Raw genomic sequence first — 21436 nt, 5'->3', positions numbered from 1 at the left:
CGTCTCTCTTTGTGTTTTATTCCATGTTTCCCCCAGCCTGTTATGTCTGTGTTCTCCCCGTGCTCTCTGGGTGTATTTAAGTTGTGTCTTCTGTTATGGTAGTTGCTGGTTCGTCTGTGTTGTTTCCCCTCGGTCTCCCTGCATCTCTTGTGTATTTCCCCGGACCTCCCTGCATCCTCGTTTCTGGTTTGTGTTATTAGCTTACCCAGTTTAGGTTTCCGGTTTCTTGTTTTTCCACCAGTACAGTTTTGTGCCCACCGTTGTAAATAAATATTCACCTGCACCAGAGCTGCCGCCTTTTGGGTCCTTTTCTACAACTCCACACGGCTTGCCTCGCAAACCGTGACAAGTTCACTTTTAATCCTTTAACCTTAACTTAAAAATAACAGTTTCAGTTTTACCATATCCAAATGATCAAAAACCCAAAAGGTCCTGAAATGATCCTAAATTATTAAACAATTAAATTATTAAACCCTAAACCCCCCTTTATCTTGATACATTTCATGTGTCAAGATACTATACAAAACTTAAAAATGCTCAGTTTCCCCACTCATGATCCAATCTATGTCATAAAAATAAACTTAAAACAGAACAGTTATCAGTCATGTGTTTCTTCAATTAATGATAACTGAGTTACATCAAAAAATATTTCCCCTTTAGCATTTGGCATTCTCCCAACAATATACTATAATCCCATAATCTAACCCCACTTAATAAAACAAAACAGAAATTTTCTCTGGTAAAAACAAATTGTTTGTCCACATTTATTCATCCTCACTCACATGCAGTCACACCATGTATTTGCTGATAGTGGAGCTTCCCGCACGATCAGATACTCCACCCTCAGCAAAATGAGCTCAGTCATTTTTTATTTTCCATAGGAAAATATTTCTTTATGCTTTTGGACTGGATTGACTCGCATAAAATCCTTTTTACAGGGACTTACGACCTGAATTGTCCCCAGGTAGCTCTCCTCAGCCAATTGTAATCTGGAAAGCCCCCCCTTGTATTTGCTCTCCCCGAGAATTTTCAGCGCTGTTGCAGGCCTGCTTAAAACAAAAATGGAAAAAATAGAGCTGATTGTTAGCTCATAAAAACAAAACAAAATCACCTGACAGGTTTTCTTTAAGTGCACTGTTACAAAATAATGGGCCCCTTTTAGACATGTCCATGTTTCCTAAAACTCCCTCTATTAAAAACAAAAACAACAACAATCCAAACCTAACTGACCGAATCAACCCATTACCACAACAACCTCAACAACCTTAAACACACAAGTATTTTGCCACCACATAATTTCACCTCCTCAATACACCGAAAGTCTCATTAAAACCACTCAATTTGCACACAAAAATCACCCCCTTATGCTCTTAAATTCAGCATAAGACCCCTTACGACATCATATAATCACTAAACTATAAATTCCCTACCCCAATCTGCACTTCTCGTCTCTGCTATGCTTCCTCTTCCTGAAAGTCACAGTCACACACACACTCAGGAAGTTCCTTCGTCACCACTCACTCCAGCTAATTTGCATACTGAGTCATCTCTCAAGAAGCTGTAACAACAGAAACATATGTTTAAACATTCCCAACTCATTAAATCATTTTATTTCTTTCTCCAGTGATCACTGGTTTTGATTACTCAGTACGAGACAGCACTCCTAAGTCACTCTTTTAAAACTACTTTAATCACTTTTTTGTTTTCATAACTCCCTTTGTCATATGGCTTCTTCTATTCCTCAATTACAAACTCAAATATATTTTATTAAACATTCACACCATTGTATCATTCATACAAAATAGCAAGCTGTCCTTCATTGCATGTGTTTGTGTTCTTAGCCAGGTTTAATCAGTGTCTATGCATTAAACTCCATGAGCTTATCTTGTCTTTATAAGGTTAATGCATTTTCTGTTTGTGTATGTGAATTTGCAGTGTGTCAGACTCCTTCATAATTCTCCACTTAAGCCGTCAGTCTCTTTCCCAAATTTACTAACCCAAATTTTAAATTCCCACCTTATTAACAGCATCCCTGCTCCTCAGCCAGAAGTTAGAGCCCACTTATCAGGTTTATGGAGACATGGCGCTGTGAACAATTCAACCAGAAACTTGCCTTGGCATGTCCAGTCAAGTTAACCTACAGGTTTCTTCCGACCGCTGCACGTGGAAAATTGATCCAGATCTGTTTCGCCCCTATAGAAACACAACTGAGACATTTTCATTATTTTCATATGTACTTAAACTACCCGTTTCCCTTTCTCTGGTCAGAAATCCCAACTTGTGTCATGTATATACGTGTAAGCAGGTCTTCATTGCTTTTCCTATGTATTTTGTTAATGTTCAGTAAGTGTAAGCTGCTTTCTTCATTGCCTCTATATGTTATAGTCAGGTTTAATTCATGCATCTTTTCCCTGATTTCTTAATTCAAAACTATCTCACTTCTGATTCTTTCCAGAAATAATTTCACATGTAACACTTTGTCTATGTGTGTTTTCTATTCTTGTTTACCTCTTTGTTTGTGACGGTGGACATCTCTAAACCATCATGAGTTCAAGCTTCACTTTCAGTCCAATTACACCCTGTATTCTCACAGTCGAACTCGTCCGGCTTCGCCTCTCACTGGTCACTGTCCTCTTCTCTCAGTGTCCTTTTGTTGTCTTGAATTCCAGCAAACACAGTCTGTTTCTTCTCTGTTTCTCTTCAGTATTTTCCTTTTGGATCAAGTCCCAGCCTGGCAAAATACCACATTCAGTGCCTTTAAACAGTCATGTCACACTGTTCTTACCAGCCTGCTGTCCACCATGCATGTTTCATCACGTGGTTTCTTCTTTTCTGTTGATCCTCTCAGTCATCTCTTTCAAGATTACTCCAAGCATGGCAAATCTGACAATCAATGTCCAGTGCTTTCCACAGCTCATTATCCCACTGTTCAACTGCCCAGCCTGTAATTTACAGTACATGTTTCCACCTCGTGGTTCCTTACATGCTGCTGCTGGTGTCGTCAGTGTGGTTTCCGTTGCACTGTCTTTTGCCTGCTATTAATTCTTCTCAAGTCCACGATGTTCTGTTGGTCTTCATCAGGAGATTAACTGTCCTTTGAGCTTCTTCTCAGGATGGGGACAAGTGCGAGGTCAAGCTGTAAAATTTTAAGCCAAAATCTGGCCTGTTTTCTCCCAATTATGCTACTCTAGTGGTTTTGGCGCCGTACTCAAAATTCCAGGTTGAGAGAAGTCCACCTTTATTTATCTGTAATCTGTGTTGACACACTAAAACATACAATTAATATCCTTTTCATTTCTTTTTTCAAAACCTCCATTCGCTTTATCTGCCTAGAGTTTAACTCATCTGTTTCTCTCTCTGGGTGCTCACTCGTCACCTTATATGGGCATGCAAACTTCCTGTCACCCACACCATTTCCTGTTACACACACACAGCACGCAGCTGCTCAGAGCAGCTCAAGCTGCTTTGCTGTTTCTCCAGGCTAATCAAACTTATTTTGTATTTACAATCTACAAACCCTCTGTAATTCTACTAACTTTTGATCTAAAATGTAGCATCATTCACACAATGATTTCATAATCCTCTCACACACACACCTTTTAAATAAACTAAACTCTTATAACATCACTCATGCATCTCTTAAATTAAAAACACTTTCAAACTTTAAAACATCCTACTTTACATCACCAAAGAAATACCTCTCACACCTTTATTCATCATTCAAAACCTTCTAGTCACCGCATTCACACACTTAAAGTGTGACCAGAGTTGAGGAATATAACTCAACACACTTTCCTAAGAGTATTTTAGACATGCTTGTCATAATCAAAAAGAGCAAGTCAAAAACAAACAAACGAAAAATTGAAACCTCCATTAATTCTCACCGCACACACAAGAAATTAAAAATAAAACACACCAGCAACTAATGCTGGAGAAAAGTTACTACTGAAAGTGATGTGTTAGTCTTAAGTATATACAGTGCACTCAATATATTTATATATCTGCATCCAAACTCAGTCAATTACTATACATCCACTACGGCAACTCAAAACTTTATTTATAGTCCTCTAATAAACATAAATGGCATTTTAAACACACACTCAACAATGTTTGCAGCAGTATTTGTAAAACCAACTGTGGCTTAAACAGTTCACTGCTTACTCATTTGCATTTTCACTCACACACACCGTCTAAAAATAGCAGCAGGCAGTCAGTGCATTACTGACTCGACACACAGAGATCTCTCACACCAAATTTTCTTATTCTATATTACAACGACGTCTTATATTTACAACCACTGTCAGATCTGTCAGCTTTAGCGCCTACACAATTTCGACAAATTTAAAATAACCGCCCAGCGGATAAACTCCCTGAGTTTTTTGCGACCAATTAACCAGTATCAAGACTTTAACTGTTTCTGGCCTCATCTCTAAAATCCCTAACTCAATTTAAAAGCGTCAACCAACCCAAACTTTGCCTGAAGCTCTATTTTTTGGCGTTTCCCAGCCAAGGCTTACCTCGAAGTGTTAAGTTAAAGTTACACGCCCGAAGTCCAACTTCTCCTGTCCAAAAAAGCGCAGACTACCGTTCCAAACGGTAAGGAGACTCTAACTCCTAGCTATTTTGGAGGTTCCCAAGTTCTCCCTGGTTGCCAACCGTACTAACCCTATTCGCCGATAGGTCAGGGCCAAGCGTCCTTGGCCGGGAGGGAGCATTACCTCCGAGAACTGCGCTTCCTAGCAGACTCGAACTGCCGTCCTAGAATAATTTATAATACTTTGAAACAACAATCAACACCCAAAACAAGTGTATAACTGAGGCAGGTGCAACCTAGTGGTCAATGGAGACTCCAACTCACAAAATGACCGCTCAGGTCCACTCTTATGACCAAATTTGGACTCTAACCAACACAATAACCAATTCCCTACCAAACTACTTGAGACTCTAACTCAATTTCTTTGGGACTTCAACCCAATATTTAAACTTTTCTTATCAGACTCTTAACTACTTTCATTTCTTCTTAGCAGAACTCTAACTGCTTCAACTCATGAGATTTTCATCAAAATCAAAACAGACATCCACCAGTAACTTCAGTGAGTAGACTTAAATTTTATCATATCCAATTTGGCACACTTTGGAAATAATTCAACAGGTAGTGCCTTACCTTTTGGATAAGCCGGCTTATGCCCACTCACTTCGACCACTGGAATTCATGTCTGCCCGTCAGACCACCTCAGAGACCACCAAATTTCTCCATCTAAACCTCCAATCCTCCCTCCTCAACCACCGGACGAAGCCCCCAAATGTTAAGGTTCAAAATTGAGGAAGGAGTGTACAAACCAGCCTTGGTCCAGAAGATCTTGGTCAAACAATGATTTTAATGAATACACGCGTGGGAAGACACTCTGTACGCAGACAGCCAGTAGTCCTCGACTTAATCAAAGCATGAACAGATATTTTATAGCATCAGGGTTTGATTTACTGACGCCCCTTCATGCGTCACAGATACATTTTATACATAGATCAGATCAACACCAACAATGGCTTTTCACCCAGAAGATCATCTTCTATTTTCATGGCTGGTACTTTCCGTTCTTATCTTAAAGTGAATTGTTCCTCTTTCTTGTCTAGACATAACTAATCTCTCCTCTAAATAAATTTAACTCATATGTGTGTGTGTCACGACCTCACATGCTCTTTGTGTCACCTCTTCACCTACTGTCTGTGTCTCGTCCTCAAATGCTCTTTCTCAATTCACCTGTTGCACTTCTGACCTTTTACCAGACCAGAGGCTCACTGAGACTATGTGTATGTCTTCTACTAAATAAATGTTTTAACCAAGAACCTCTACTTAAAAGCTTAATATAAAATAATCTGATATATAAGTGTTTTGTAAGCATGTATTGCAATTCCTTCTATGGCTCCAAGTCACTTGCACAATAGATTGTCCGAACATCGCGCCGAACAAAGCTTCCGACCCCCAACTAATTGACCGAGCTCCAACTCTTTAATAAGCACAGATATGCATTGTGTATAAAATAGTCATAACTGCTTAAGGCCTTCTTAAAGCTATCTGTTCCTCTGTTACAGCAATGATCATTTTGAATAACCTAGTAATTCAAATGGCCTCGTCTGGCCTGCTCCTCAAAATAACTATCTGCTTTCACTTCTGCATACAACTTCCTGTCAGCCTGCAACTCAGTCTTTCTGAAAGAGACACTGTTTAACCCCTGAATGCAATATAAACTCCAGATTATATTATTAATGCAATGGTAATGATGACAATTATTTAACAATAGCAGTAAAATAATTTCCCTGCTCCACAATACAGAGAGTGCTCTTCTTTCTCAGGTCAAATGGCCCTTGTAGAAATCCTGTCGACAGGTTGTTCAGACGATAAACTCCACTTGGCAGGTGGAGGAAGATGACCACAACTGACAAAGCTTCCTATTTACTTCTAATATCCTCACTTCCTTCTCTCTCCCTCTCGCTCTCTCTCTCTCTCCCTCCCTCTCTCTCTCTCGCTCTCTCGCTCTCTCTCTCTCTCTCTCTCTCTCCAGTCAGAAAACCATAACCATCACTTTGCTCATTGGACCAAACTGAATACATTAGAATCCAATTAAAGCTGGTGAAGAGAACTGTTCAAGCTTAGAGTTGTGCAGTCATGTGTGTGTCTCTGTGTGCGTTTGTAAGCTCATGGGCCTACATGTGGTGATAGCTTAGGCTCAGACAAAGTGTGAGGAAGTGTGTCGGAAATGTATATTTTTTTCGCTGTTGTTTGTTTTTTTCTTTTATTCAGGTAAGGTCAGGGAAGAGATGAGATGAGCAGGTGAGGGATGAGTATGTTTGTGTATTTGTGTATGTTGCTAATATGTGTGTTGTCATGGTGCACTAATAGACACCTAGAATGTTTTTCTGTCTCAGCTCATCCAGTTTCTATTGCTGCGTTTATACCTGGGAAGATGACTTTCGGGTATGGTAAATAGGAGCAGTAATATGTCTGAGCATGCTCACACGTGTGTGCTGTAAGAAATCAATAACTCTGTGATGCATGACATAACGCTCATGTTCAATTTGAAATGGGACAGAGTTGTACACATACACGATAAACATGCACAAAAATGGCCTCCTGAAATGTGGAAAATAAAACACAAAGAATGAATTGAAAGGTTTACTAGCAACTGTGCACAGGTTACAGTGATCCTATCTCCCAGGATTTATTTTTTATTTTCAATTAAATTGTAGCTAAAAATGCTGCAAGTTAATTGCAGATCAAGTTTCATAGCAACAAAATGAAGAAAATGTCTTAGTTAATGTATTTGCAAGGTCACAAATATATAGATATTTGACCTATAAGTGACAAGTTTTTTTTATTACTTTATTTTGGTGAAAATATCTGATTGTATCGCCATGTAATGGCTATTTCTACACTATATTTCTTCCATGGTAATCTGGACTCACAGTGTTTAAGGTTGAGACTATGGAAAGATCATTTCAGAGATCATTTCCTATGTTATTTATTTAATTTTTGTCTTAATTTTAATTTGAAAATACCTTTTTCTAACTTTTTCTGGGTTCACCATCCAGTGCCTAAAAACTGAGTGCACTGCTTTTTGAGCCAGTATATATAACAAAGTGAATTTCTTCTACATATATCTAGCGTTTGATATTTAATGATATTTTATTGCACTATTATTAGAAAATTTGTTGTTCTGTGCTGTTTGTTCTGTCCTGTATTTCAAGTTTGGCGTTTTTATTATTTATGTATTGTTCACTTCTCAATTTTATCATTTGTATCTGGTTTTAATTTATGTATTTTAAAGCCCCAATCTTAGAATACACATTGTAAAGTTGCTCAAGTAATGTGGTATTTGGCACTGATTCATCTCCCATCATTAGAATAGTTATTTATTAATACACATAATATAACACTTTATGTATATGTATATGAAGAAATATGTATATTAATAAATAACTATTCACATTATCTAACACATGTACGTAGATAACACATTATCTACATACTTTTATGCCATGAATAGTCTCACCATAAGTTAATTTTTTCTACTTTTTTACTCTATCCTAAGTATCCTATTTTCCTTATTCATTTTTTTGTACAGCTACTCTGACTAGCTTTTCTTCTTATGGACTTTATGAAGAAGACCCTACAAAAAGAAATGGTATACAACAAATTGAAAAGCGACATAATATTCATTGGTTGTAAATTATTCTTTAGAACACCTTCCCTATAACAATATAGTTTTCTTATTTAAACAAAATACATTAATTATATTGCAAAGACATGATTTATATTGGTAAACTGTGTTTGTAAATGTTTGTGGATTTACAACATGTGTGCACTTGTCAAAAGTAATTTGCTTTAATATAGTAAAGGTAAACACGTTCACACAAAGGATCTGTCTACTGCAAAATATATTTTAAATGGCTACATAATTCTTTGGGTAGTAAGATCCTTTGTACACTTCAGCAGTTCAGTAGCATATCACTTACTGTAAAGAGGGAACATTAATTGTACCTTCCAGATTTTAACAAAAAACTTCATAAACATCTGCTACTAGCCTCAGTAATGTTGCGTGTATTGTTTTCACTTTGTGTGACTGCATGTGTTAAATCACAGCAAAATGTTGTCAGTGAGATGGTTACTGTAGCTGGAACAAGTGCTTTTTGTACATTGGCAGGCGTATGTCTGTTTTTGTTACAGTTACTTGTTACAACCATGCAAGGAACACTCACAAAACTGTGTTGACTGCAACTGAAGACACATTCAAAGATGGATGCGGTGCCACCCATGCATGTTAGTAGTGTATCTATAATACTATATATACACTTTATAAACATGGTATATAAATATATACTGGGGCAGCAAGGTGGCACAGTGGTTAGCACTGTTGCCTCAAAGCAAGAAAGTCCTGGGTTCCTGGGAGTTTGCATATTACCCCCGTGTGTCTGCGTGGTTTCTCTGTGGGGGCTCCAGCTTCCTCCCACAGTCCAAAGAGTTGCTGTTAGTGGGGTTAGGTTAAGTGGTCTAAATTGCCCATAGGTGTTAATATGAGTGTAAATGATTGTCTCTCTCTCTGTGTTGGCTCTGTGACAGCCTGCCCCTCACCCTATGGTACCTAAAACAGTCTGGTTCAGCAGCTTGAATTACCTGAGGTGATGCTTAGTGGACAGCTAGTGACCATAGGTCTAATAATAACTTGTGGTTGTGCAGTTGTCATAAAAAGGAAAAATTACTGATGGAAACCAGGCTTTAACCATGTTTATTTCTGCTATCCCACTGAGCTCTTTAATTAGTACCCATGGGCCAGTCTTGTTCATAATTCAAACAATTACATTCCAGCTACACACCTGTAAAGTGTTGAGGGTGGATTTTTTTTATTGTGTTGAAGATAATTTCAACTGAAAAATTTTCCCATTGCTTAAGGTGTCTTCAAATCCACATTTTGCTATGATTGTGCAAACTCAGACTCACACACTCACAAGGTGAAAACAATACCGGCCTTTTTACTACAACTGGTAATAAATTAAATTGCCTTAGAGCTCCCTTAACCCCTGTCCAAGTATATGTTCCAAGCAAGCAAAAGGTTAGATGTGAGTGTTGTGCCATGATGTCACCACAAACACACGGCAAGATCAATTACAAAGAAACCCCGAGCTCCTCCCCACTTTCTCTCTCCCACTACAGATGCAATTTACTCACCCACCGTAAATCAATGAAGACAAGTGGGGCTAATTTAGACCACTTGATGTCAATTTGGCCTTGACCCCTCCCCATCACGCACACAAAAGCATACACACACACATACACGCTTACTTAATGACTCCCTGCACTAGAGTTTATTACGCAGAACTAAGTCACTGGCAAGCACACACAGACACACACTCACACTCATGAACATAAAAGCACAAAACAACTCTTCTTCCTGTGTCATGCACACGCTAAAATTGAGACACACACACACACACCATGATACGGGCCATAACTCGTGGTCTCACTGCCCACGATTTCCATATTGGTTCTGTCAGTGACGATTTTGTTTACAGGGCCCTTTGGATGAAATAACAGCACCAGGCACTATCAATTACTGTAAGTGAGACTAGAGTGCAGGAGAAGGAGGGAGGTAAGGATGATGGGGAGGGAATGATGAGGAGGCTGGGAATGGAGAAGAGAAAGTGATAGGTGGGAAGAAAGAGCTAGAGAGTAGAAGGGAGTAACAAGATGAGAGACAGCAGATTATCGCCAAAGTGAGAGATAGATTTACTTCCTGTACATAAGAGGCCAAAACTGAGGACAAGTTCTCTGACCAAGATCTGTGAACTGAGGTATGGAAAAAAAGAAAAGGAAAAACACGGGTAATACTACCTCGGCTTTTCGTTCTATCTTTCTAGGTTTTAATAGACACATAGACACAAGGTCATGTGAATCAAGGTCATACTATAGGACTACCTCTGTTTTCTATTTTATTAATAATCTACAATTTCTGTATGCTATTCTCAGTTATATCCATGTATGCATGCAATTACACTATATCCTATTCCACTGTGATGATTTGGTATTCTATAAACTAGGCTGCCAGATAATAAATTTCAGGATAATAAAATAAATGTTTAAACAAATATGTTGCAAGCATGCCAGAAGCTCATGAACTCCTAGTCTAGCTCTCTTATTTCACTTTCACGTCCCAGCTAGGTACATAGAAAACAAGCAAACACCACAACGAAAGAGTCCAGCTGACCAGCACTGATAGCTACTGTACCACAAAGTCATAAAGTGTTGGAGATCTGCGTTCTTCCAAAGAGACTGCTTTATATTTTTATACATTTAATATTACAACACTCTTTATCAGTACAGAATTAAGCTTAAATTCTCAAAGTGTTCCTCAAACCAATCTCCATAACAGGCTCTGAAAGTCTTTATTGAGTGGTGCTATTTTTACGAACCATTATACGGTGCCTGATACACTCAAGTGGTTGCTGATTCAAGATGACAGTCCCACTGATATGTTTTCAGATACATTCATTTTAACTGTCTTTATTGCATAAAAGACTTATTTGACTGTTAATCTTCAAATGACTCACTAAGATGCTCTGTTCTGCTCCTCTGATGGGTTCGTTTGCTCGGAGGAAATTGATGAAAAGCTTTTATACTTAACATTACTTTTCTATCATCTTTTCTTATGTTTCAACACAAACATTTAGATTTGTCAAACTCCCACACCTTAATATTTATAAAGATGTAAATTATGCCATCCTTTTTAGAACAAAAACTAAGCAATCAGCTGCAAGTCAGGCTTAATACATCCACAATAACACAGTAACAAAATATATAGAGAATTAATGGAAGTGCCTCATGAGTGTAAAAGCACCAGAACACCAGTCTTTTAAAACACAGGTCTCAGACTGAACACAGGTGCATTTTACATGCACCAAGTCTTCTTCCTGCTTTTTTTTTTTTTTCCCCAGATCTTGACACCAGATTTTGACTGCACCACAGAGAGGAGCCACTATGAGAGGCTTTTCACCACTTCAATGAGCAATCCCTCCAGATTCACAATATCATTTTAAGGATATTTCTGTGCTTAAAGCCTTAGAAAATGCTCCCAGCCCCTGCTGTCAGCAAATGTTGATATTCACCATTGCAGGTTTTTGATTTCAATCTGTGTCTGTCTGTCTGTACACTATTCTCTCTCTAGGCCCGTCTTTTTGAATAAAAGCCTGTTGTGTGTGTGTGTGTGTGTGTGTGTGTGTGTGTGTGTGTGTGTGTGTGTGTGTGTGTGTGTGTGTGTGTGTGTGTGTGTGTGTGTGTGTGTGTGTGAAGTACTTCACGAATGTGCATTTGGTGGGCAAGAGATTTAGAGCAATATCATAGAAGGTTTTCTAAATGTTTCTCTTTATGCCATCCTAATCTCTGCATGTTTCATGCAGTATATGCTCATAAACCACAAAGGCATGCTGATATTGTTTACTGAAAGAATAACAGAAATCTGTAACAACACTCTTCATTGAAGAATCAGTGTTTTTAAGTTGTTTTTACTCATCTATGAATACATAAATTACTGTTATGTTTTGCAGCCATCTGATTCTATGAGCTCAAGTAAATTCACTAAATATTGGGATTTAGTTTCTATTTTTAAGCTCTTGCACAACTTGTGCTGAGTGACCTTTATACTTCAGAAATTGGTGTCCTTCAACTCCACTTGGCCTTCGATGAATGCCAATTTAAATAGAAACTGCAAAAATGGATAATGGTTTATTTTCCTTCACTGACCTTAATTGAACGCTTCATACTTGGGATACTATGAAAAGACCATATCCAAAAGTAGCAACATATTAAGATTATTAGGATTGCTCTGTGTCTCTTATCAAACTAAATATGAATAAACTGGATAAATAGAAGAAAATATAGATAAAGATATAGATAATATAGATTCTTTTTAACTGATTTGAGTGAAAGGAGAGTGGAATTCTGTTGCACAGTGTAAACCACTGCATTTTATTCCCGGTTTGGGATGGATGCTGTGATATCAGTGAAAGCAAATACATTTATTTAACTCTCTACTGACATTAAAAACTTCCAAACAAACTAATTTAAACCAAGAAGGTGTTGGTGGAGTTGCAATCCACTGGCTGACTGGGCTCTTTCTGTGTTTGCATATCCTTCCTGTGCCTGCGTGAGTTCTTTCCAAGTATTCCTCTCACAGTCCAAAGACATGCTTGTTAGGTTACTTGGTGAATCTAAACTGGCAAAAAGTATCTGAACATGAATTGTGATCTGTTTCTTTGTTAGTCCTGCAATTAACTGGCTACCTGTCCAGGGTGTATCATGCCGTTTGCCCTGCGAGAGCTGGGATCATGATTATTCATGCATTATTAAATACATCTGTATGCTGTTGGAACTGGAAAAGGTCATTTCAATTTCTCTATGTTCTGCTGAAAGTGCTTAACCCATAATTTATAATGAGAATTGTAGTGTGTATTTTTCTAATGAATCTAAAGTTGCCAAGTAACTGTTACCATATAACTTATTCTCAAAAGTTTGTTTTTAGATAGTTGGATATTGTAGTTATTTATAGTGAAAATCGAGCTACCAAGATGTTAGTAGTTAGGTAAAGTTTTGTACCATTTGTATTAAAGGAAATCCTATTGATAGTAAATAATGTGGTTGGTGTCATGATGCTAAACAACAAAATTCTGTATAAAGTTTGACTTTATCTTGTACGAGGGAAAGGCAGAGGCTCTGTAAAAACAGCAGTAAATAACTTTGATAATGACTACTTTCTCTCAGTGTTAGTAAATAGCACTCTATTGATTTTTAAGCACACAACACGGGCGCACAATTAAAGTCTTACACATAAATAGATCCAGACACATGAAAACAGGGTTAAGGACTGAACAGAGAGAATCAGTCTGAGTGAAAGGCACCACAAATTTCAATGTATCACAGATGTACACATTCTGCTGGATAGCTTTCAGTTATCTGAACAAACATGCAAAAACGCACACACGCAGGCACACAGTGTCCTGAACTGGATAGTGATTCAAACATCCAATTTGCTGGGCAGATTACCCAGGAGGCCCCCGATGTTTGCCACCTGAGAGGGAGTGGGAGGTGACTCATCGGGAAGATGCTAATATGAGTTTTTACCTGCACACATACGCACCAACACATGCATGCACACACAGCACACACACAAACATGGCCAGTAAATATTAATTCTCAACAGAAGCACACAGCGACTGGCAACTTAATTACACTCATTTCGCTGTGATTGTCTCCCACAGGAGCACAGAAACACAGACTAACACATTATTGTCATATTGGATCATTTCCCCTATGAGTGTGTGTATTTGTGTGTGTTTCTATGCGAGCTTGCACTCTGTGCGCAATAGGAACCCAAAGCTGCAATTATTAACTGCATCGGCACAACGTTATTCTGCCAGATTTTTTTATTTATTTATTTTTTGCCTTCCGTTTGCTGTGATTTATTTCACATTTTATACAAATCTCTCAAAGGTTTCCTCCACAATGATATACACTGACTTGCTGTAGAGAATATGCTGACAACAGATGTCCTAAATTGGTGCAGCAATCGCAGAATGATAATATATCTCATAATTAAGACAAAAATGGAAAAAGCTTGTTGAGCAAATTTAAACAAAGGTTCTCTTCTAATTTAAAGTCATTAGAGTAACACAGTGAGGCAGATTGCAGGGAAATTAGTTTCTACAGTTGTTATCTGGTTATTTAAATCTTTGATTCAAAGTTAAAAGTACATTTTATAGTATCATCCCCAAAGTAATTTCACAAAGTACTGCAATTTATTATGATATGTTACTTTTTGAAAACTAGTTTTCAAGATTGCATTGATATATGAAGTTTTTTCCTCTTTTTTTTTTTGTTACACACTGGGTATAATTTGCTTTAGTTTATAATCAGTGTTTTTTTCATGGGTTGCTAGGAGAAGAGTTCTACAAAGGAAAGAGTTCAGAGCAATCTATTTAAAAAAAAATTCAAAAAGTGATTCTGAACTTCACCATCATGGGGTATTGTAGGGTCTTTACACTATAAAAGGTTTCTTGAGATCACTGGCACTATATAAACCACTATATAAACCACTATATAAACCACTGCCTAGATCAGTGAGATAAACATTCAACCTCAACTGTCCCTTTTTTAACAGTTTTCTTTAGGAAAAGCTAATACAAACAAGAAGTCCAGGTTGAAGACTAAAAGAGTAGTTTTGATTTAACTACACCACAACAGTGTCCACAAATAGACAAAAACAATGCAAAACAAAGATAAAGGCAAGCTGGGAATATAGTGATTACCTTCAGCAGTAAGAACAGAGTTTGCATTGGTCTGACAGCATTTTCCAAAGTGCCTTTAAAATAAGCTCCACAGATGTAACATTTCATTCTGAAAAAACGAAAGCAAAAGTTGAGAATACCTCTTAGATAAAATAGATGTTTTATTTCTTTGTTGATTTCCTATCTACATAGGCCACAGAAATTCTAAATGTGTAAAGCAGGTTGTTTGATGTAGAAGGTTGGAAAGAAGTATATCATTGATTTTTCAGTTTGCTAAGCTTGAATATAAATTAGATTTTCTTCAGATTTTAGCTTCGCTGTAAGACGGCAACCGCACACAGAGAAGAGTCTGTTGAGAAAAGAGTCTGTAGAGCACACTGACCACCTGTCAGGAAAGGATCAATCTATTAAGCTTGATTTAATGTTTTGGATAAAGTTCTCTCTCTCTTTAATCCAAATGGAAGATTGGTAAAGATTGGAAATTAGAAAAAGAAGACATACAGATGGAATTATAAAGCGAACAAACAACAACAAGGTAGAGGAACAAGGAAACTGCGAGATGAAGGTATAGTGACTGAGACAGACAGGCAGATGGAGAGAAGAGTGAGCAAATAAGAGAGAGTTTGGGATGGATGGATGCTGTGATATCAGTGAAAGTAAGCAGGACAGAAATTGTTGAGCTGGTTGTTTGGACAGATGGCTGTCTGTGTGCTAATTACAGACTGAGTGCTTGACACTGTGAACACAATCAAAGAGGAAACTAGCTTTGTTTGTTCAGCTTCACCCACACATAGGCATGCACACAGAAAAAAAGACACTTATATACACATTAAACACCAATGAAAACAGTTTGTAATGCCACAGAGTGGCACAGGCAAATACACAGAAACTCACATTAATACTTACACCGAGGCCCAAAGTGAGACCTGCACTGAAAACACTCTTATCACAAATTTACTATGCACTACTTAACTGAATTGCCACACTGTCCAAAGGTGCAGGATGACAACTGAACACAAACCTTTTATCTTCTGTTTTTGTTTTGCTTTTGCTTCTTTTTATTGTTTTAAAAGCTAAATATTTTTTGGGATTTTGGATGGATTGAGTGGATGTTTGGAATAGAGGAAAGGACGGACGGATGGATGTTTAACATAAAAAAGTAGAGAGACATTTTTTACTACAATTTGCTCATGAATTTCTCTCATAAAACATAATATTTAATTGATTCATATTTCTCCAACGCTCATTATGAACATAAACTGCAGTACTTAGTCACCTCTTATTTCTTTATATTTTGCTTCCAGGGAGCCAACTTTTTTCACATTTTTTAAAGTGGTCTTGACCAATAATTCTTCAGGCTTTCTGAACATCTCTTAATAAGTTTTTCTTTGAATATCAATGCTTTTTCATTCATTTTCATTCCAGTCCTTGTACCTGACCAAGTCGATCCATCAACTGTCCAAAAAAGCCTCATCAGAAATTTCCGTTTGAAGGTTGGTCAACAAGGCATTCTTAAGGAAGCGAAATAAGGGTTGGGGTGACTCCATCAATCCATGTCTTCCATTTTTCTAATCCAGGGTTATGGTGGGATGCCGGAGCATAGTAGTTGTCATGGATTGAGCTGTATCTACATATAGATATATATATATAGATAGATAGATCTTTCTCTTTAGATATCTCTTTCTCTATAAATAGGTATGTCTCTAGAGATAGAGATAGATATCTGTATCTATATCACTTTGGTCAACCTGTCCTGTTTTTAAATGTGCGTAAAAATACATTGACTTGTCATGTCTTTGAACTGTGGAAGGAAGTGAACCCATTCAGGCAAGGCGATCACAGGGCAAAGGACACACTGTAAAATATATCATAAATATTGTAAACATTAGAATTTGTTGCTTCCTGTGTATTTGTGTCCCAACTGGTCTGAATTTACAAAATAAACATGTGGATCTAGAAATTTTAATAGGTTTTTTTTTTTTTTTAACTATTTTCTAAAGAATTCATTCTTATTACAGAAGGTATGTTTGTTCTCCAGATTTAAACACTAGTCCTAAAATAAATCCTATCTATAAGGGCTAATAATAGAAATGTCAATCACATGTGAGAACTGTTTCCAAGCACTGACAGGAGGCTTTGTTGACATCTGCGTCAGCTGACTCCTTCTATGGGACTGTGCACCACCCTAATAAATGCTATTAGCATAAATTTGAGAAATTAAAACCACATTTATATTAAAGATACAATGAGTGTTAAGCTTTTGTTTTTTGCTTTTTTTCATTCCAAGTAACCATCCTGCTTAAGCATGTATAATCAATGAGTCCTGGAAGAGGACATCTGTTAGGTTTACTCGAGCTGCAGTGATTTTTCACTGGCATAAAATCTTTTGTTTGTAGTCTGTTCAAGATGTGTTTGTTTGTTTTTTTTGCCTTTATAATTGAATGCATCTGTGACTTACAGGGGGACACTTAAACCTCTCCACACTAGCCAAAATAAACAGAATAACCTATGAGGCAACAGACTGTCTCTACTTCACTTTTATCTGTGAAGAAAAACACAAACACAATAAAATGGCTATTTTCCATAAAAATGTTCCAGCAGCAAAAAAAATACACCACAGCACTGTAGAAATAATTTTAAAAAGAATAAAGGAGACTTTATACCCAAAAACCTGCAAGTCATTCCAAAGGACACCACTCTGTGTACGTATATTCCCATTTGCCCAATTATGTAAAATGGATCATGTTGAAACAATTATATGTATTTCAGACACATAACACAAGCCAACAACTTAACTGAAATGATAGAAGCACACAATTATCAACCAAGGAACTATGAAAATTCAGTCTTTCTTTCCTTCACCAAGGTGAAAACAGGTATATGTGGATGAAGTTCTTATATCAAGAGAAAAGGTAGCTTTCTTAATGTTTCTGAGTAAAAAGAAAGAAAAAAGATCAAACCAGGGAACCCAATGAGTCAAGAATTCAATAAAGAAAAAAATATAGAGCACACAGGACATACAGGTTTAGGAGACATACCGCTAAGTGCAAACAGGTGGCAAACTAACACGGGTTAAACTAATCAAGGATGATGAGACAAGGGAAGTTTAATTAAATACAAAGGGCAAGGCACAAAAGGCTACTAAAATAAATTTAATTATTACAACTAAAGAGGGGAAAGGGATTAACTTGATACAACCTAAATAAAACCAGAAAGTCAAAGTAACTTAAACAGAAGACTCAAAAAAACAGCATTGGAATATAAACCATAAAGAAGCTATACGAAATATAAGCAAAACAGGACCAGGGACTATGGTCACTCACATGGGTGTTTTTTAACTATAAGCTATAAACCTCTGCTATGGGTAAAGCTGGGGCAGAGCAATGCTGGGAACTTCAAGAGTTTCAGCAGCATCTCATTAGGACTTCTGGATTGGTGGGGAATTTCAGTTTTGGTGAAATTAAGCACCACCAAAAAGATTAAGATCAAGAGTAAGAGTAAAAGACAGTTTAGTTTAGATTGGCAACTGGAACTGGAACTCTAACTTGATCTCCCTTCTGTCTGCCTCATGAGTCCCCCTTCCTTATTGCTTTCCCTCTCTATTCAAGGCCATGTGTAAGCTTGTTGCATTAGCAAGCCACCCATTCCCACATCCCTTCACAGCTCAGTCACCTCCAAGCAGCCTCATTATCAGGGAAACATAACGAGTGGGGTCTTAACGAGCTTAACGAGGGCCTAACGAGGTGTTGGTGTCTGTCGTTACCTTGGCGTCTGGTTGCGCCTCATCAGGCAGCCATACAAAACAAGGTAACGGGCACCAGATGTTCTGTTAGTTTCAGTTTTTGTCTTGTGTTGCTTATTTTTCTGTTTTTATCACCTAGACTTTATTTGGATTTTTTCATACTTTCGTAATTGAAAAAGTTGGTTAAAATGTGAATTATTTTGAACAAATTCTTCAGTTTTTTTTACTGCAGGCATTTTCATACATCAAAGCAGGAAAAACACAGGTAATAATGATGGCTGCATTCAATGCCCTGCAGTTACTGATATTGATTCTTTACCATGCTTTCCTGCAGCACTTATTGGACTTGACCTTATGTTGTTTTTTTAATAAAGTAATTATTTTTCAAGTTAGGTTTTTTTTTCTATGCCATGAAAAAGTGATTGATTTGACCTTTTTTGCAGTGGCCTATTTTTTGTATGTCCATAAGAAAAACTGTGCATCTACACTTCAGTTATTCCCAATAAAAAGCTTACTTAAAAAATTAAATTAACATGCGAAATGGAACTAGACGGTCATAACAGGATAACTGATCAACTCAGTCATTATGACCATCAATGTTTTAAACCAGATTTGATATACCTTTATACATTTATTAGTCCAGATTATGAGACCCTAAACAAATCGTTCTCTTAATTAAAACTAATCAAGCAGGAATATTTTTAACGAAATATTGTCAAACCAGTAATCCACAAATTGCACAAAAAGTGACAGTAAAACAGGACATTGCCTCTAGCCTTGTGGGTGAAGGCCTTTGCAATGTAAAAACAAGCACCTCATTCTTTGAGTCCTTGTGAAACAAACTTTTGTTTGGTTCTTCACAGTTACTGCAATTTTAATGTGAGAAAAATTCCGAGAGTACTAATAGTCCTTAACACTTTATGCATCTGTCCTTATATACCACTGTATATGATGTTTGCCCCATTTTGTCTTTCTCTTGGTGGGTTTGACTAGATAGTTTAAAATGAATAAACTAAAATATTTCTAATTCTTGTACTCAATCTCTTTTGCCCTTTTATTGGCTTCTGACAATAACTCAGAGAAGTTGGCTAAACTTTTGCACTAATCCATAGGCAAACTTATCTTTTTTGTTTGTTTTTGTTTTTTAGACAGTGCTTACTGGAGTAAAACAGACCGTTCTGTCATCTGCCAGCTGTCGTGAAACATTTGCTGCTGACAAGGCCGCTAGCCTGGCTCAGACTGAGCCGCTAATCCTCCAGTAAGAGCCGTTAAACCACTACAGCTGCGGCAGGCAGTCTGCCACCTGAAGCCAACTGGACTGTCTCAAGCCACACACATAGGGATAGACTCAAACGCACACACAAACTCAGTGATGTACATCATATACAGTAGAATGTCAGACAAAGGCACCAAATTTTTCCTCTTGTTTAATCTCTTCTGACAGTCTGTATTTGTATGCGTCTTAGGTCGCTGGATACGCACAGGGTCAGCTGTGTGATATTTGTCTGTGTATATGTGCGCATGTATAAAGAGACAGACGGCCAAAAAGACCAAAAAAGACAAGAAAACACAGCAGGACAGAGCTCATGGTTTTGCCTTTTTCTATGTTTTACACGGTAAAACATACATGCAGGAGCCCTCTGCCTTAATTATCCCAGTGTGTGTTTGTGTGTTCTTTGTCTATATGAAGCAAAAAGGGAATAATAAAACAAATGACAATTAAATGGGTAGGTTTGAGAATGTGGCGAAAGGGGCTTACCTGTTTATTTATTCATTTAGGGTCTACACGCACACACAAACTGACACACATTTGGACAGACCTCGAGTGAAACAGCTTGCAATGAATATTCAGTGAATAATATTGTATGTGTGTGTGTGCGTGCGAGAGAGAGAGAGAGAGATTAATATGGAAGTATGGTTACCGCCTTGTATAATCCCTCTCAACAGGAAACCTACACTCCTGGGACAGGACATTTTGTGTGCTGTGTGTCTATGTGCGTCTCTGTGTTAGCTCTCACAGTGAAGTGCTTTAGGGACATGGGGGTACTTGTGTTTCTGAGTTAAGTAGGAAATCAGCACAGCGAAATACAAAAGGTTAGGCTAAACAGAACACAGACACATGCAAACACATCTTTAGCTCTCGGCTGCGCTCATTTTTTATTTAAACTGTCGTGTACAATTCTGCATTGTGTGTCATTTTATATGTAATTATGGCTTGCGTGCTTTGCTACAGGCCAGCTTTTACATTGGGAACAATTAAACACCTAGAGCATGAACTAGATGGCTCTCCAAGCATATGCATAAACAAAACAAAAAGAAAATGTAAATATAAGATCATATTCTACTATGTTTTAGGAATCTGCACATGTAGGGGACTACTTCTATAATCTACTGCTCTTTACATATGAATAGTCAAAAAAAATACCTGTGAATCATGTTGTCTTTCCAATTATGGCTAACATATGGCTAAGTTTAAGTTGAAAAGAAAGTGTCGTATCTAATGACAATATACCTGGAGTAGAAGCAGTACATATGTATTGTATTATATATATATATATATATATATATATATATATATATATATATATATATATATATATATATATATATATATATATATATATATATAAGGCTAGACCCCCTATGCTAAGCAAGCCTACCGCAGACATGAGCGAGACAGATAAATATGAAGGCATGCCGGCTCGGACGTCGCCCGGATCAACAAGGTCCGCGTCAGGTGTTGAGGAACCAGGGCACCCTGACGAAAAGTGGGCTACTGGAACAAGAAGGCATCGGTGGGCAAGGGACGAAAACAGGGCGTTGTTGGAATGCTACTACGCAAGTAACCCCGGCGGAAGGGGCTAC

The 21436-nt window shown here is 37.5% G+C and overlaps 1 long non-coding RNA gene across 1 annotated transcript; it reads right to left on the bottom strand.

The window, feature by feature from the left end:
* Window positions 1-254: 254 nt before the first annotated feature.
* On the bottom strand, window positions 255-3789 carry LOC308404042. Its single transcript, XR_013973052.1, has 2 exons — window positions 2509-3789; window positions 255-2207 (listed from the first exon to the last, which is right to left on the bottom strand). It is a non-coding gene; the product is annotated as an uncharacterized lncRNA (long non-coding RNA).
* Window positions 3790-21436: the final 17647 nt, after the last annotated feature.

The sequence above is a fragment of the Rhamphochromis sp. 'chilingali' genome, assembly GCF_963969265.1.
Source record: "Rhamphochromis sp. 'chilingali' genome assembly, chromosome: 10".
In the NCBI taxonomy this organism is placed as follows: domain Eukaryota; kingdom Metazoa; phylum Chordata; class Actinopteri; order Cichliformes; family Cichlidae; genus Rhamphochromis; species Rhamphochromis sp. 'chilingali'.
This window is presented reverse-complemented; position numbering and strand designations above follow the sequence as displayed.